This window comes from Syngnathus floridae, chromosome 1, assembly GCF_059516105.1.
Source record: "Syngnathus floridae isolate MCC-2025c chromosome 1, RoL_Sflo_1.0, whole genome shotgun sequence".
In the NCBI taxonomy this organism is placed as follows: Eukaryota; Metazoa; Chordata; class Actinopteri; order Syngnathiformes; family Syngnathidae; genus Syngnathus; species Syngnathus floridae.
The window spans coordinates 20,494,279-20,512,494 of NC_142413.1; positions in this window are offsets into that span (position 1 = coordinate 20,494,279).

The window sequence follows — 18,216 nt, forward strand, 5'->3', positions numbered from 1 at the left end:
AGGCAAGAGCGTAATGTTGTGTGATGTACTTTAATTATCTTAAATTTAGTATGTACGTGTATACTACTGGTTTACAAGGTCTTCACGGTCTGTTATATTTTGTTTGTTTGTTTATTGAATGCTTGAGTCAAAGAGATATAACTATTGATTGTAAATATTTTGAAATACGCCAATTGGCTGTCGCCAAAGTGACACCGCAGTAGAAGAAGAAGGAGAAGCTTTGACGGTCCTAAAATTGTCCTGTCGAATTGCGATTTAGTGATAACAGACTAAATTTAAGTCACGATGACTGAGTGACAGAATTTCAAGTTTCATTCAAGTCAAGTCAAATTTATTTATACATAGTCCTTAATAACAGAATGGTCTCACAGGGCTTCATATGCCCATAGTTGTCATTCTTTTTTACATACTTTAAATTTAAAACTGAAGGATAATTCAGTTGAAGTGGAGTGAATATGTACAAATCAATGTTTTTCATAATTAATGTTTGTCATAATCATATAAATATTAATAGTAATGCAAATGGCCAAGCAAGTGAATTGAGCAACATTGTTAAAGTTTAATTTCAACAAATCTCACTTTGCTGTTTGGTGCCACTGGAAAAAATACAGAGTAGACCATCAGAAAGATTATTGTAGTTTTCCTGGTCTACAGTCTTGGTATAAAAGCTCCACTGCTGTGAAAGTTTATGAGCGATTACCTGCCAAGTGCATAAACAGACAAATTCTTCCATTGTCAATGTACTGCTGCTACTTTCTCCAAATAACGACTTTCAATTCAAGGTGAAAAACACACTGAAACACTTTTCCGTGACATGACATCTGGAATTACTTTGTTAGCTGGTTCTGGACAGCAATTTGCCCATGTTGTGAGGAATTCAGCAAGATTAGGGGTGATATTGGGTTTCTATTTTTAGACGTTCAAACGAAGCGACTCCACCTCTGCAGTTGAGCGCCTGAAGAAACAGCAGGTTGTGGCTTTGTGCCCAGAGAGGAAGAGGGCAGCTTCAGGACAGGAAGCACGAGAGGATTTTTTTCCCAGTGGGAAGCCCTAATAGGTCTGGATTTACAGAGGACAAACACAATGGATAATGCCATCGCAAATCTTAACTACCGGCTTGCGGGACCCTGTTGACAGAGAAATCTTTTTCATGTTTAACTTTTCCAAAATAACATAGAAACTATAAAAAAAACCTAAATTTTCTAAACTATAATTTTCTGTAATAATTTTCTTTTGATGTATGACACTTTTTATAACCTGCAGCATCAAATTTCATGCACCCCCAAAAGGCATGAGGCTTCAATGGTCATTCAATTATTACTTTTCTTAAATATGCAGATTGAAACATCAGTTTATAATGTATTTTTTAACTGAGTACGGGATTTGATAACAATGCTGCTTAAAGACTTGTATATGTGGAGCACAATTAGCATGAACATCTGAAAATAAGGCACAGGATTACAAAAGGGAGCCATGAAGTGGAGTGTCGGGAGAAGAACGCTTGTGTTACTGTCAATACAATGCAAGGGAAAACATCCTTAAAATGTATAGCTGATTGTTACAAAGGGGGGAGATTTAAATTCAAATCATGTTGGTGAAGGAAGTATTGGCCACTAGAATCTTTTCTGTGGTTGAAAATGGATAAAGTCCACACAATTCATGATAGACATTACATAGACACCTCCAGAGTCAGGCCTTTGTTTGGCTGCCTGACTTTAATTTCCCTTGTTCTTTTCAGACGATGAGGGTGGAAATGGTTGATCGCACTTTGTAAATTTAAGGACAATAACAATCTCACCTTATGCAGCTGACTTTTGGGTATGGAAAGTGGCTAGAGTGCCAAACGTACAAATGATCACAGAGACTGAACCACCATTGTGTCTCCTTCCAATGCTCTTTCATATCAACACTATCAGACCTCTAACCTGATTGGTGGCATTTCCTGTGGGCATACAACTATACAATTCAATGTAAGCTTATCAGCACGGACCAGTAGAACTGCTGCGGGCTACTGTATTTGCTCTTACGATGGAACGGGAACACGGCGGCCAGACAGTGCTGATCTCAGAGGACATGTCAAGCACTGAGAAGTATGACCCCGGTTTTGCTCATCCAGTTCAATCTGACAACAAAAAACGGCCTCGCTTTGAAAAACGTGCAATAATCATCCATGAAATCTACAATGTTTTTGTTAATACGCCTGAGGCCATTAAATTAGTCAAGCACTGCTGCAATGTTGTGATCAGTGGGGGCATAAACACGAGTGGTAATAAAAGAGGGCGGCTTCATGAGGCGTGGCGCACCAAATGACAACCATTTACCATCAAATCACGCTGCCCTACAAGGTCAAAAGTTTATACCGCGTCAGGAGCGAGTGCGCATCCAAAATACACACACAATCTGAGCTCATTTATTTGTTATTTCGATATTCTACAAAAATTTCAGCCTAATAAAAACCAAGATAAATACTTCACTGTGAATATGAAGGAAATTAGAGAGAAATTATCTATAGAACCTAGCCAGTGACAGATAAGTTGTTTCACTTTTGCTGTTTGAGTGACAACAGCACCGAAATAACAAAATGTTTCAGTATTGAAAAAAAGTGTATGGAGGTCCACTGTAGTCGAGGAAAAATTTCTGAATTAATTTTAAAATTTTCCCCTCCGTGAGTCGTCACCTTATCGTGGTGGAGGGGTTTGCGTGCCCCTATGATCCTAGGAGCCATGTTGTCTGGGGCTTCATACCCCTGGTAGGGTCACCCATGGCAAACAGGTCCTAGGTGAGGGGCCAGACAAAGCACGGCTCACACAAGCCCCATATGATGAATAAAATAAATGGATTTCGTTTTCCCTCGCCCGGACGCGGGTCACCGGGGCCCTCCTCTGCAGCCAGGCCTGGAGGCGGGGCTCGAAGGCGACCGTCTGGTGGCCGGGCCTTCGCCCATGGGGCACAGCCGGGCACAGCCCGAAAAGGAAACATAGGTCCCCCTTCCCATGGGCTCACCACCTGTGGGGGGGGGGGCCAAAGGGGTCGGGTGCAGTGTAAGCTGGGCAGCGGCCAAAGGCAGGGACCTTGGCGGTCTGATCCCCGGCTGCAGAAGCTGGCTCATAGGGACATGGAATGTCACCTCTCTGGCTGGAAAGGAGCCCGAGCTGGTGTGCGAGGCAGAAAAGTTCCGACTAGACAAAGTCGGACTTGCCTCCACGCACAGTTTGGGTTCCAGTACAAGCCCTCTCGAGAGGGGCTGGACTCTCTTCCACTCTGGAGTTGCCCACGGTGTGAGGCGTCGAGCAGGTGTGGGTATACTTATTGCCCCCCGGCTGGGCGCCTGCACATTGGGGTTCACCCCGGTGAACGAGAGGGTAGCCTCCCTCCGCCTTCGGGTGGGGGGACGGGTCCTGACAGTTGTTTGTGTCTATGCACCAAACGGCACCTCAGAGTACCCACCCTTCTTGTAGTCCCTGGAGGAAGTGCTGGAGAGCGCTCCTTCTGGGTACGCCATCGTTCTACCGGGTGACTTCAATGCTCACGTGGGCGATGACAGTGAGACTTGGAAGCGCGTGATTGGAAGGAACGGTCCCCTCGATCTGAACCTTAGCGGTGTTCTATTATTGGACTTCTGTGCTCGACACGGATTTTCTATAATGAACACCATGTTCAAACATAAGGGTGTCCATGTGTGCACTTGGCACCAGGACACCCTAGGCCGCAGTTCGATGATCGACTTTGTAGTCGTGTCATCGGATTTGCGGCCGCATCTTTTGGACACTCGGGCGAAGAGAGAGGCGGAGCTGTCAACTGACCACCACCTGGTGGTGGGTTGGCTCCGATGGTGGGGGAAGATGCCGGTCCGACCTGGCAGACCGAAACGCTCTGTGAGGGTCTGCTGGGAACGTCTGGCAGAATCCCCTGTCAGGAAGAGCTTCAACTCCCACCTCCGGCAGAGCTTTTCCCACGTCCCGGGGGAGGCGGGGGACATTGAGTCCAAGTGGACCATGTTCCACGCCTCCATTGTTGAGGTGGCCGACCGGAGCTGTGGCCGTAAGGTCGTTGGAGCCTGTCGTGGCGGCAATCCCTGAACCCGCTGGTGGACACCGGCGGTAAGGGATGCCGTCAAGCTGAAGAAGGAGTCCTATCGGGCCGTTTTGGCCTGCGGGACTCCGGAGGCAGCTGACAGGTACCGGATGGCCAAGCGGAACGCGGCTTCGGCGTTTGCTGAGGCAAAAACCCGGGCGTGGGAGGAGTTTGGCGAGGCCATGGAGAATGACTTCCGGACGGCTTCGCGGAAATTCTGGTCCACCATCCGGCGTCTCAGGAGGGGCAAGCAGTGCAACGACACCACTGTTTACAGTGGGGATGGCGTGCTGCTGACCTCGACTCGGGACGTCGTGAGTCGGTGGGGAGAATACTTCGACCTCCTCAATTCCACCTACACGCCTTCCATTATGGAAGCAGGGCCTGGGGACTCTGAGGCAGACTCTCCGATCTCTGGGGTCGAAGTCACTGAGGTAGTTAAAAAACTCCTCCACATGTGTTTTGTGGACTTGGAGAAGGCGTTCGACCGTGTCCCTCGGAAGGTTCTGTGGAGGGTGCTTCGGGAGTACGGGGTGCCGAGCCAACTGATAAGGGCGGTTCGGTCCCTGTATCACCGATGCCAGAGTTTGGTCCGCGTTTCCGGTAGTAAGTCAGATTCGTTCCCAGTGAGGGTTGGACTCGGCAAAGGCTGCCCTTTGTCACCGATTCTGTTCATAATTTTTATGGACAGAATTTCTAGGCGCAGCCGAGGTGTTGAGGGGGTCTGGTTTGGGGACCTCAGTATCGCGTCTCTGCTTTTTGCAGATGACGTGGTGCTGTTGGCTTCTTCAGGCCGTGATCTGCAGCTCTCACCGGAGCGGTTCGCAGCCGAGTGTGAAGCGGTCGGGATGAGGGTCAGCACCTCCAAATCCGAGTCCATGGTCCTCGATCGGAAAAGGGTGGGATGCCCTCTCCGGATCGGGGATGAGATCCTGCCCCAAGAGGAGGAGTTTAAGTATCTTGGGGTCTTGTTCACGAGTGAGGGGAGGATGGAGCGTGAGATCGACAGGCGGATCGGTGCAGCGTCGGCAGTAATGCAGACTCTGTACCGGTCCATCGTGGTAAAGAGAGAGCTGAGCCAAAAGGCAAAACTCTCAATTTACCGGTCGATTTACGCTCCTACCCTCACCTATGGTCACGAGCTATGGGTCGTGACCGAAAGAACGAGATCCCGGATACAAGCGGCCGAAATGAGTTTTCCCGCAGGATGTCCGGGCTCTCCCTTAGAGATAGGGTGAGAAGCTCGGTCATCCGGGAGAGACTCGAAGTAGAGTCGCTACTCCTCTACGTTGAGAGGAGCCAGATGAGGTGGCTCGGGCATCTCATCAGGATGCCTCCTGGACGCCTCCCTGGGGAGGTGTTCCGGGCATGTCCCACCGCTAGGAGACCCCGGGGACGACCCAGGACGTGCTGGAGAGACTATGTCTCTCAGCTGGCCTGGGAACGCCTTGGGAACCCCCTGGATGAGCTGGATGAAGTGGCTGGGGAGAGGGAAGTCTGGGAGTCCCTCCTGAAGCTGCTGCCCCCACGACCCGACCCCGGATAAGCGGAAGAAGATGGATGGATGGATGGATTTTAAATTTTTTATTAATCGGAGGTCACTCAGTGTGATATTCGACACAATAGCCTTGTTAACTGTGGCTTTGAATGCGTGGCGCTTTAAATAGTGGTTCCTATCTTGTTGATTGACATTGTCAGAGAATGAAAGAGTTACGTTGGCCATGTTGGCTCAGGATAGTGGTGGCTGGCTGTTTTGAATTGTTAACCATCAGCCAGTCTTCATGTTGAGTAAGATATATGTTGCCATAGGCAGCTTGTGAATGGTTATGCTGTGAATATTGCGTGTTTGCATCCATACCATTTGTACAGTAAAGCAATTGAAAGTGCATTACAATTTGTTCTAACCAGCGGTAGTGGTAGGCTATATTAAATTAGCTAACAATGTTGATTTTGCCGTAGACGTGCATTGCGTAAGCCAGCACGTTGCATTACATTGTACCGTATAATTATATTGTTTAGTTTGTATGTGAGAAAAAGACATACCTAATGCTTTAATGGTAGAGCAACAGCAGCAACACTTTTTTCTGCATGTCTAAGTGTGCAGTCAGCACCGGCATACTTTTGTGCACATCTTGCACATCCTGGGCTTCTTCCCCATTTTGTCTTGGCACAAAATGCTTTACTGCTGCCATTGTCACTTCTTACCCAGTAGGACGCTTACTGACACTTACTCACACCGCTTTGGGGCACATGGTAGGGGTCCTTGTTGTGAAATGGCTGTGCAATTGCAGCCCTTCTCCTTGACGGTAGTTAACCACACTCCTTTGGCTTTTCTTCATAGCCACTGCAAAGGCATTGAAGGGGAAATGACAATGGTCAGATTTGTCAAGTCAGAACATTAAACCAAGCAAGAAGCAATCGCTTCAACTCTCCAGCCTCCTCAAATCACCACACCGAGGCACCTCAATGCCACCTTGATGAGCACACAGACAGGCGTCATTTTGGTGGGTGGGTGGGCTGGGCTAACAGGAGGGGAGCTCATTGCAGCATCTCCAGTTTCAGCAATGCTGATGTGAAGGAACACATTTCGAGTGGCGAAGCAAAGCTTTCATTAAGGCTTAAACAGAGGGGCATTACCACCATCCCCACATACTTGTTTCTAAGAAGGCAATTGGAGAAACAAAAGCACGAGATGGGAGACAACAACAGAGAGACTTTGGACAGCTTATTACACATCTAAAACACCAATGACATCAGGTAGCCATTGGGGAAAATCTGTTTGTCCAATTCATATGATAAACACATCCGATTGAGATGCATGATGAAGCATTTGAAATGAACTTCAGCTCAAGATGAAACAAGCGTAAAAATTTGCAATAGCAACATCCACAACATCACTAATACCCAGTTATTACAATCAAGTTGTGGCTATATGCAATAATTTGACTTGACTTATTATTACTGTACAATACCAGGGGGCAGGGCTGTAGCTCAAAGTAAAAGACAACTTTATGGCAGAAATAATAAATTAAAATATGGCAGCTTTACTGGCAGAAATAAGAACTTAAAAATAAAACAGCACGCTCACAAAGAAAACCTGGATGGATGCGTACTACCCACGCACGCACGCACGCACGCGCGCGCACGCACATGCACGCGCACGCACATGCACGCGCGCACACACACACACACACACACACACACACACACACACACACACACACACACACACACACACACAGCATCACTGACCTGCAATTCCTGCGTTCCAGGGTTTGTATCTCAGATCTGGCTGTCATGTGTTCTCACATATTACTAATAGTCGATTGATTCGTAGCCGTGTCTCATGCACTCCACATTCTTCGACCACTTGGCAAAGGCTTATTAAACCCAGACATCTTCATTTGATAAGGATGCCTATTATGATGTGACATATTTTCATTTGCCTGAAGATGGCATGCTAATCACACTGTGATTCTTGCAATTGTCTCAGGAGGAATGTTGGTACATGTACACACTTGAGGAATATAATGCCTTTGAATCCACCTGCCAGTACTTCAGCTAACTCTTGATTATTTCCAGTTTGGCCAACCAAGGGTGAAACACTCTGCATCTAATTCAAATTTTTAATAGAACTCTCTTTCTGCATTTGTCCTCGAAATAGGCATACGCTCTGTTCACCGCCGACCGTGAGGCAATTTGTGCGCGTTGCGTATTAAAACTTGACTTTTTTCTGCAACTTCTTTTTTTTATGAGTTAGCAGTCAAGGCGCTTAAACTTAATGATGATAGCTTGTCTGGCACAGTTTGAAGGTAACATAATATGCTTACCTGCATCTTCACAACTCACTGATGGATTTAAAAAAAAAACAAAGAAATCAAGATGTGTTCTTTTCCACTGAGATACTTTTTCTAAAACAAAACAAATTGTGATTAACAACAATAAAAAATTAAATATAACTTATACATTACAAGAGAAAATATGCAGTTGTGATTAGAACAATAATTTCTACAGAATACAATTATGTTATAAAAATATTATCCATCCATCCATTATCTGTACTGCTTGTCCCCATGGGGGTCGGGGGCATGCTGGAGCCTATCCCAGCCGTAATCGGGCAGTAGGCGAGGGACACCCTGAATTGGTTGCCAGCCAATCGCAGGGCACACAGAGACGGAAAACCATTTGCACTCTCACTCATACCTATGTACTTGTAAGAAATTCATGCCATCTCTAAGACAGCTGAAATACTTAAAGCTGAAGTCAACCCAAAGGAATTCTTTTTAAGAATACACTTGTCTAATCACCAGTACAAACACGGTATTCTGCTTGACATTACATTTCTGGAATGAGAGTTAAACATGATTCATCAGTCTCAGGGGGATGAAAAACGGAATGCCCCTGCAGCTGAGATGCGTCGATTGCAGAATGCGCTTGAAAATCTTCTTGCGACTCGAGATTAAAAATGGCGACTCCATTCAATGAGAAAATGCCATGTTTTGAACATATTTTTTTAGAATAATACTTGGTGGACTAAAGTTCAAAAACCACAGTTAAGTAATGATGGCAATTTTAGATTAAATAGGAAGTCTGGAAATCGGTTGACTTCCACTTTAAGATCAAGCCAGTACATGTTCATTGTTATTGCTGTATGTTTTGAATAAATAAACATAAATCAAGTGTCCTTTAATCATGTTCGATAGAAAATGTTCGACATTTTTTTGTCGAAGATGAAGCTGCTTGTCAGGTCAAGGTTCCTGTAAATTTTGAGGGGTACCAATGCAAGAATATAAGCCTTCTGTTTATTTATTTTTTCAATAATTCTTATCGTTTCCTCATCTGTCTGCCACCCAGTGCTTTTATCATTTTGCACCACTAATGGCTGCCGCGGTATCCTTGAATATCCTGGCTGTTACGTGTTGGGCGCCATTAGCGCTTGATCTCAGAGAAGAGGCCATGTTTGTTATTTCTCTCCAAAGTTTGTTTTGTATAAAATTTGCTAAAATTGTGTCAGGCAGGTGCCAAGAAGGACGCCCGATGTTTGGCTTTGAGAATTCTTGCTAAATTAAATATCCTTTCAAAAAGTTTCCTCCTCGTATAACTGGCTGAGCACTAATAGAGCCTTAAAAAAAAAAATTACATTCTTCAGTCTGAGTGCAGAACTGAAGGTCAGGCAATAATGGCAGATTATGTTTATTCGTTGTACAGTGTTGCCATCCTGTGGTAAAACTCATCCATGCCTGGTGTTCCATTTGCCTATTACAACTGGAACAAGCTTACAAATAAATATTGTAGATACCGGTTTAAAATTCGCCAAAGTATGAAATTGGACTTTTTGTGAAGAAAATTTGAGGTTTTCTTTTCAAGCAATATTGCACATTGCTTTGAAACACAGAAAACGTTTGCCGCAAAATTGTCTCTGAATTTAAATGTGCTGTGCTACATTTGTGTTACTGTTACAGAGACTTCCTCCTCCATCACGGCGGTCAAGTTCCAGACTACCTCTGCTATAGATATAGAAATACCCTACTCAAATACACAATAGGAATGGTTATTTTTGGCTAAACAAACCTAAATTAATTAATACTGAATGACATACAATATTAGCCGTCGCTTTTATGTTGGCATAAAATCAGGACTGATGAGGATTTGACATTCTTTAGTCATCAAAAACTAGGCTGTGCTGCAATACTTCCTGATTTCATTCTTCTTTCAAATTCAGTGTCAAACAAAATAGTGTGTCGCCATCCAGATGTTGACAGTTGACACTACACCAAAATAAACAGGAGGCCGAACAAAGTCTATCCATTCATTTTCCAACCAGCTTTTCCTCACAAAAAAATCTGACAAATACCTCAGTTGTAAATTGAATACTGTATGCCTTTTAACTTTTATTCACAGAGGGTTAATCGAAGGTGTATCATCAAACCTCTCTGCCGTGCACCAAAAACTCAAATTTTCTACAATTTGGCATCAAATCTGGTAGCAATCGTACAAACTTATGTTCATTTTAGAACTTTAAAGGACCAAAATGTCTGCACAAGACTTTCTGTGTATTTTATTCCATGACGTTTAAAAACCTTTTTGTATGTCTACTCATGACAAACATGCCAACCCAGTTTATCAGAGAAAATTGATTTAGCCGGAATTTTTTTGCAGATTCGTCCTTGACTTAGCAAACACAACACTGGAGTGCTACTCATAGTGCACGTTCACACAAACAATGACTCCGGATTAATGAGTCGGAACAAAATCATTAAAATGTAAACAGTGGCAGTTGGTTGGCGGTCATTAGGGAGCCTACCTGTGAGACAAATAGTGTTGATTAACCTCGATAAGTGACCCAGGACCCAATGAAACGCCAATCAACTCCACTAGAGTGGGAGTGCTGCAATCAAAGCGCAGCTAACCTCTCCACTTTTGTGCTCAAAGTAAAGTCACACATGTTATAATGAAATAATAAAAAAGTGGCGCTGTGTGGAAAGCACAGTAAAACTTGTTTACGGTTACCTTCCAGACCATCCATGCAATATATGAAATCTAGAATAAATCAATACAGAAATACCCTATCGGCATGTATTTATAGCATTGATTGAACTTGTTTTTTAAGGTCTATACATACACTCGTAAAAACATACAAATGTTTTTTTTAACTTGACCAAAATATTGTTAAGTGTATCAGCAAACAAATCCCTCTGTTTTCTCAGCAAACAATTACAGGTTTTCCAAACTAACAATCAATAATCATACCCAAAGTAGTAATAAAGTGAACCTCTTTCTGCAGGCTTAACAAGCAGAATTGCAGTAGATAACGTTCAATAATTTTCAACAAAAATGAGGCTTGTTGAAAAACTGAACTGGTTTTATTTTTGCTCTTTCAAATTTACACATCTCGAACTAAATAAGCGTGCTTCCATTAGTCGTCATAAATGGAAACATACTATACTGGAGCGTTCCTCCAAAATAATGTACAAAATAAATTCGTGGCACCACAAACTTGGAACCTGCGATAAAGGAGATAAGTTAACATAAGTTCTTAAACATCTTCTACATCTAGTTCATGAAATTAATTTTCTACACATACAAAAAAACTACTTTTCTACTATTTCAATTTCATTTTCATTCACAATGTTACACATTGCAAACGCAGACAGTACAAATTGGTATTCATTCAAAATGTAACCACTTAAATAAATGTTTTTCTTTCTGCTGCTTCTGCATAGTAGTCACGAGTTACAACACATTTTGTTTGGGAAAGTCATTTGTTGACAAGGATTGTGTTTTTCTGCTGTAACCACTAGAGGACAGACTAAGCCTGGACATAACAATCACGAGTACCCAACTTGATTCTCCTCACCAATGCCAGTGTGGGACTAATTTTTAGGCCTTTCAGGGATCACAAAACTTTAGATCACGTTTCGATGACGTTGATTAATTTTACTCATATTCGAGTATCAATCTGCTTACCATTCTCTCCAATGAGATTCACATTGGACTTGATCAAAAATCAAAAATACAAATTAATGTGCTTGCAAGATCAAACCAGGATCAGCAATTATTTGAACAAGTTTGAGAACATAAATTGTTAAATGGTGCAAAATGACAAAAAGGGAACAATATACGGAGAACAATATTCCAGTCAAATTTTATTATATAGCCCGAAATACACCTCAAAAGTAGCTCAATAGAGATAAGAGATAATAACCCGGTTTTAAGTCTCTTCACTTTTATATATACAATTATGACAACAGATGGAGAAGTCCCTTACATTCAAAGCAATACCACTCCAATGTCACGATCTGAACCATACATAATCACATTATTTTGGTTGTATTTATGTTTTGTCATCAAGAGTCATGGTACGTTTTAGAATTGTATAAAAATTAACAAAGGTGAATCTTGTTAAAGTTTTAAAGTTTTGACTTTTTGTGACATCGTTTTTTTCAAACTTTTATCATCAATACAATATCTATACATACATCTAAAACATCCCTATATTTAGAACATGTCCTGTCTTAAAACGTTAATGACTAAGAACAGATACTCTCTTTTTCCTTGATTTTCAGTGGAATCTTTTCCCCTAAATTGTGCAAGCTATGCGTTTGCATGCTGGACTTTTGGTTCCTAACAAGCTAGCCTCATACCCTGACACAGCGAGAGTTCAGCGCCTTCCTCACCTTGCATTATTCAAGTTCAGCTGCATGAAAATACCAAATTGAGCCCTCCGTGCAAAAGCCCATTATTTTCTATGAGTCGACGACCACTGGCAATCACTCCAGTAGCATTCCACACAACATTCAGGAGGGAAGTTTGTTTTATATGTTTTTAACTTTCCCACGTGTTCACTTGGACAGGCAAGACCTAATGCCCACAATGTCACCTGAAAATTCCCAAGCTGAAGAGAGCTTATTCAAAATTCACTTGTCATCCATTGTATTGTAAACTTCACCTTTTAGTACTATGACAAAATAACAAAAAGTAAAGCAAAAAGCCTAACAAAAAGCCAAATTGATTGAATTTACAGTATGTATCTATTTATGTCAGCAATGTGAGTGAGTGAGTGAGTGAGTGAGTGAGTGAGTGAGTGAGTGAGTGAGTGAGTGAGTGAGTGAGTGAGTGAGTGAGTGAGTGAGTGAGAGTGCGTGCGTGCGTGCGTGCGTGCGTGCGTGAGTGAGTGAGTGAGTGAGTGAGTGAGTAAGTGAGTGAGTGAGTGAGTGAGTGAGTGAGTGAGTGAGTGAGTGAGTGAGTGAGTGAGTGAGTGAGTGAGTGAGTGAGTGAGTGAGTGAGTGAGTGAGTGAGAGAGAGAGAGAGAGAGAGAGAGAGAGGGAGAGAGAGAGAGAGAGAGAGAGAGAGAGAGAGGGGGGGAGAGAGGGGGAGAGAGAGGAAGAGAGTGGGAGAGATTGGGAGAGAGGGGGAGAGAGAGGAAGAGAGTGAGAGAGAGAGAGAGAGAGAGAGAGAGAGAGAGAGAGAGAGAGGGCGAGAGAGAGAGAGAGAGAGGGGGAGAGAGAGGAAGAGAGTGAGAGAGAGAGAGAGAGAGAGAGAGAGAGAGAGAGAGAGAGAGAGAGAGAGAGAGAGAGAGAGAGAGAGGACACGAAAAGAATCAAATAAATCTAGAATATTGCAGGTTGTATTGTGAAATGTAGAGAAGTGAGGCCATAGGTGGTAAAATGAATAAAAGGCCACCTCGGGAGAGATGATCGTAAGAGGGCCAGTGGTGCACATTGAACGCAGATATATACAGTCTAGTACAGACACAGAGAGGGGAAATGGTCCTTATGGAGGAGGACCCGAGTCACAAAACCAGTGACCTTCAGCCTGTTCAAATAATTTCACATACCCTGCGGGCAGAAGCTGATGGAGCTAAAAAAGAAGACATTTTCATATTCACTCACTTCTCACATAAACCTCATCTCATGTAATTTCTTCTCCAACACATGTTCCTTTGACAATATTTAGTCGAAGCACATGCTAAATTTACCCAACCCAATGCAATCAATAGTCAACACTTGTTTTGTAACCTCCAGGATCCCTAGAGAACAGTAAAGATCGCCCATCAACTACGCTTTGCTTTCACCTCTGCCATGGAAGTTATTTAATGAGAATGCCCACAAGGGATGGCCCAAGGTAAAAAAATAAAAATAAAAAAAGCTGAGCTGATGTTTTTAAAGGCGAGGTGTAACACTGACAAGTCTCTAATGCATTCCAAGGGGATTGTTGACTCAGCTGCGGGATAAAAGAGCCTTGAAAGGATTGTGTGTCCCCGTCACAAAATATGGTCATGGTGATGGAGGAAAAAAGTGTGCTTGTGTGGGACATACAAGAGAGGCATTACAGTATTTTTACAAGCTGACAGCATTAGACAGTTATATTGGATAAGGGGGGCATTTTTATTGTTGACTCTGGACCAGAGTAGAACAAATCAGAGCTTGAAAACTGGTCAACCAACTTTTGGATTGGTGCAAAAAAAAAAAAAGACAAAATAGAAATATTGAAGCACTTTGTTCCAGCTGCAGCTGTTGCAAAATGCGATACATCAAAGTTGTGTTGTATTGTGTTTTTGTAGTAGTGTTTTTCAAATTATGGATGAAATTTTAGCAACAAATCTAAAGACTTGTTTCTGTGTTTTCTCCGACACTCCCTCCAGAACAGGAGATGTTCACCCCACAATGATCAAATTTAAGCATCAGACTTGGCGGGTGGGTTTTCATACCTAATAGTTCCGCTGTAAACTTAAAATAGTAACAGGTCAGTTTGACCCTCAACTTACTGCACCAGAAGGATTTAACTTGTCAGTTAAACAAGTCGAACAATTGCGTGCTACACAATCTGAACAGGAGTGTAGCCTGGCATTTTGTGTCAGTGTAACAGATAAAATCTAGCTTCAACTATCTAAGGTAAAAAAAAAAGAAAAAACAGCACTGAATTCACTGTTGGACTCTAAATGACTTTGCTTTCACTGATCCCCCCCAATTGTCTATTTACTTTGTCTGGTTTGTTTTTGATTTCCTCTGTCAGATGTGAGCCCCCTCACCCCCCCTTACCACCCTGCCGCTTCCTCTGCTCACTGTAAATGAATGAAGTGTGTGCTCATCAAATAGGATGCCTGCAAATAGAGTGTTCTTTCTTCTAATGAATGGAATGTCTAGCTATAAGCAGATAGGAGGTGAAGGCACTGAATGAAAATGAAACTAACACAAAAGGAGCATCGTTAAAGACACGTCTGTCACAACCTAATAAAGTTTCTCAAGTCTGAATATAACTTACAGCTGTAACATATACATGTGTGATATGTAACCATGGCAACCAGGCAATGTTTCTTTATGCAATTCAACCAATGCTAATTCTCCAATATGCACACACTTGCATGACTGGGGAGTGATTGAAAATCTATGAATCGTTTCAGTCTCACAATAGAAGAGGCCATTACATAACAACGATGTGTCAGCTGTTGCAGCTATTTTCTTTTTTTATTATTATCATTATTGTACATATATGGAGGAAACAGTTTGGAAAGTAAAACCCTTTGGAATTGAAGCAACATTTTGCAGAAAAAGTCAAGCACCATCCCATAAATCTTTGAAGACACAGGAGGGTAAAATAGCAGAGTAAATGTGTAGTGATAATACAATGATAGTTAATAATGAATAACTCATAATGAAATATTGCGTGCACTAACGGAGAAATAGCAGTGTGATGGAAGATTGCTGCTGTCCGACTGTACATTTTTCACCGCAGTACGGTGAGGGCCCATCTAAAAACAGTCATTTGTGATATACCGTGTGTATTAAAAAATGATATTACTGTATATTTGCAAGTTAGGCACCTGCAGGTTTTCACTATTTGCAGCAGGCCCTGGTCTTTATCTCTCACAAACAAGCGGGTGTTCACTCTATCTATATGTCACCAAGTTAAAAATGTCATAAAATGGCTGACAGAGAAGTGGTAAATGATATTCTAAGGTTGCGGCAGTAAACACGCCGTTATGTGTTTTTTCTCAAGTATAGCAACCATAGAAAAGAAAATACTTTTGTGATTTTTGGCTGTCTATCACAACATCAGTAATTTGCATAATTAAATATCAATCTCATCGAAATTCATTTCAGCGAGCAGATGTTAATATACAGCATCACTCTGCGAACACCTTTCTGTTTTCTCCCACTGATGCGCCTGTTGGAGAAAGCATGAGTAGCGTGGATTTTATTTGATTTAGTTTCCATGCTGTTACATGCAGCACGTTGGATGTGTGGTTAGCACATCTATCTCCTAGATCAGAGGTTTGAATCTGGTCTCCAGTTTAGCACGCATGGTAGGTTCAATGAAGACTACATCAGTGGTATATAATAATCAGCGACTGGTTTACCTGACCAGGCTGACAAAGTGATGTAGAATTACAAAAGATTAATGTATTTACTTCATTAAAATTGTTTGGAAATGACCTGAACTTGACTTAGGGGACAATAGGGAAACATTTAGCGCAGTATTAGGGTGCGTGTTGCCAGGGTTACCAATCGTGCCACGTCATTTGAAAGCTAAAAGAGCAAGGAAACATTTACTGAGATTGAGCAGCGAGGATCAGCTGATGAGGCAGAAAACAGATGGAAGGTAAACCCGGCGAAAATGGATCTGCAAAATTAGACGCGATGGGGTTAGAAGGGAAATTCTCTTTCCGATACAGTGGATGGCCCATTTGTTAAGTCCACAAGGACGGGGACAAAGAACACAAGCTATTAGCGCAACATTGAGTCGACCATTAAAGCACTATGCTGGCTGCTGACATGCTTAAAGCGCAAGTTAGCCTCATCTAGTGTGTCGGACTCCAGAGTGCTGGCGGGTGGCATCATCAATATGTAAATGTTTGTAAATCACTAATAGTCTTGCTGCATAGTCTCCTTTTGTGCATGTTATAACACAGGTTTGAAGTGCACGGCATTTGGAACATTACCTTTACGGCCATTATTATAAAATGAAAAATCATCTAAAAATGCGACAAATCATAATATCCCTGAAAAGTATCTGCTTTTATCAATGCCATGCCTCAAATAATTCAGGGCGCGTTTTGCCTGAAGAAATAAATGTTTCACATATTTAATAGATGTCTCTCTCTCATGCTACGGGCATCTGAAAAGCTGCAGTTTACAGGGGAGTAATATACATAAAACGTCCTTAAAAATCCCTCCACTTTGTTATGGCATATATGCATGAACAATTTGCTGGGTGCGGCTTCTGCTTGAACAAATAGACGCCACACTTCAGATCAATGCCTCTGCAAAGACTGTCAGGATCTGTGGAGGAATATGCAAAACACAATATCCTTAAAAAGACCATGCCCCATTAGATGCCACACCTCAATTAATTGCTGAGTGTGTGGTCCATTTTAATAAATACATGCCAAACCTCAAACAGACCACAGAGGCTGCAATAAAGTAATATCCAAAGAAGAACGACTTCCATCCTAATAGATGCCAGGCCTCAATTGACTGATTGCAGGGTGCTTTGTCCACCCGAAGAAAATCCACACCTCAAATAGACATAATTTATAATACTTATGCAACATTGATATATTTTAGTGAAATGTGTTTATATAAATTAAATCACGCATTACTCCTAATAATACATGTAAAACTTCATGAACCTAATAATAACAGATTAAATGAGGCACATTACTTCTTGTAAAACATTACTTGGTGAAACATTTTCATGGTAGCTGAACTAATCACATAAAAGACAACATTAGCATAAAACGCAAATAGCATCTGGTGAATGCTCATTTCAAGTCTCCAATTTTTGCTTTTATTTTCCAGTACATGCTGTCAGCCGTCCTATATGCGTACCCTTAAGCTTGTCTGTTGTTCAGCTACTGGCACCAGTGTGCTGATTCTGGCTATAGTGGAAAAGCGTGACACTGCCAGTAGAGAGAAAAGTGCTTTCATAAGGGCCATGCCATCTGTTCGAGCCTATTTTGCACCCATTAAATAGTTTGAAAACTATCTGGTAAAATGCAAAGGATCAATGTATCCCAATTAAAATAATCTGGTCATATGCAAAAACCATTGCAAGGCCTCATTTATCAAGACAAGATAATTAAAGCTTGTGTCCAAACATGCAAACACCAGCATTGTAAAATGTGACATAACACACATTGGATGGATGGATGGATGGATGGATGGATGGATGGATGGATGGATGGATGGATGGATGGATGGATGGATGGATGGATGGATGGATGGATGGATGGATCTAGTTGCTTTGCGAGTTGGCAAGTTAGCCAGCTCGTTCGAGAGAAAGAGACAAGAAAGAGAGAGAAAGAGAGAAGAAGAGAGAGAGAGAGAGAGAGAGAGAGAGAGAGACCGACAGAGAGAAACGAGAGAGAGGAAGAGAGAGAGACGAGAGAGAGACGAGAGAGACAGACAGAGAGAGAGAGAGAGAGAGAGAGAGAGAGAGAGAGAGAGAGAGAGAGAGAGAGAGAGAGAGAGAGAGAGAGAGAGAGCTGCACTTCAAGTCATCCCCTTGTTTTCAATTTAGCAGTGTTACATTTCAAATCAGTCCACCAATCCTGCCCATTTAACCTCACTGCCTGGGGTGATCATACGTTAATAACCATGTTTGCATTGCAAAACGCAAGCCAATCTCGCTTTAATTAAA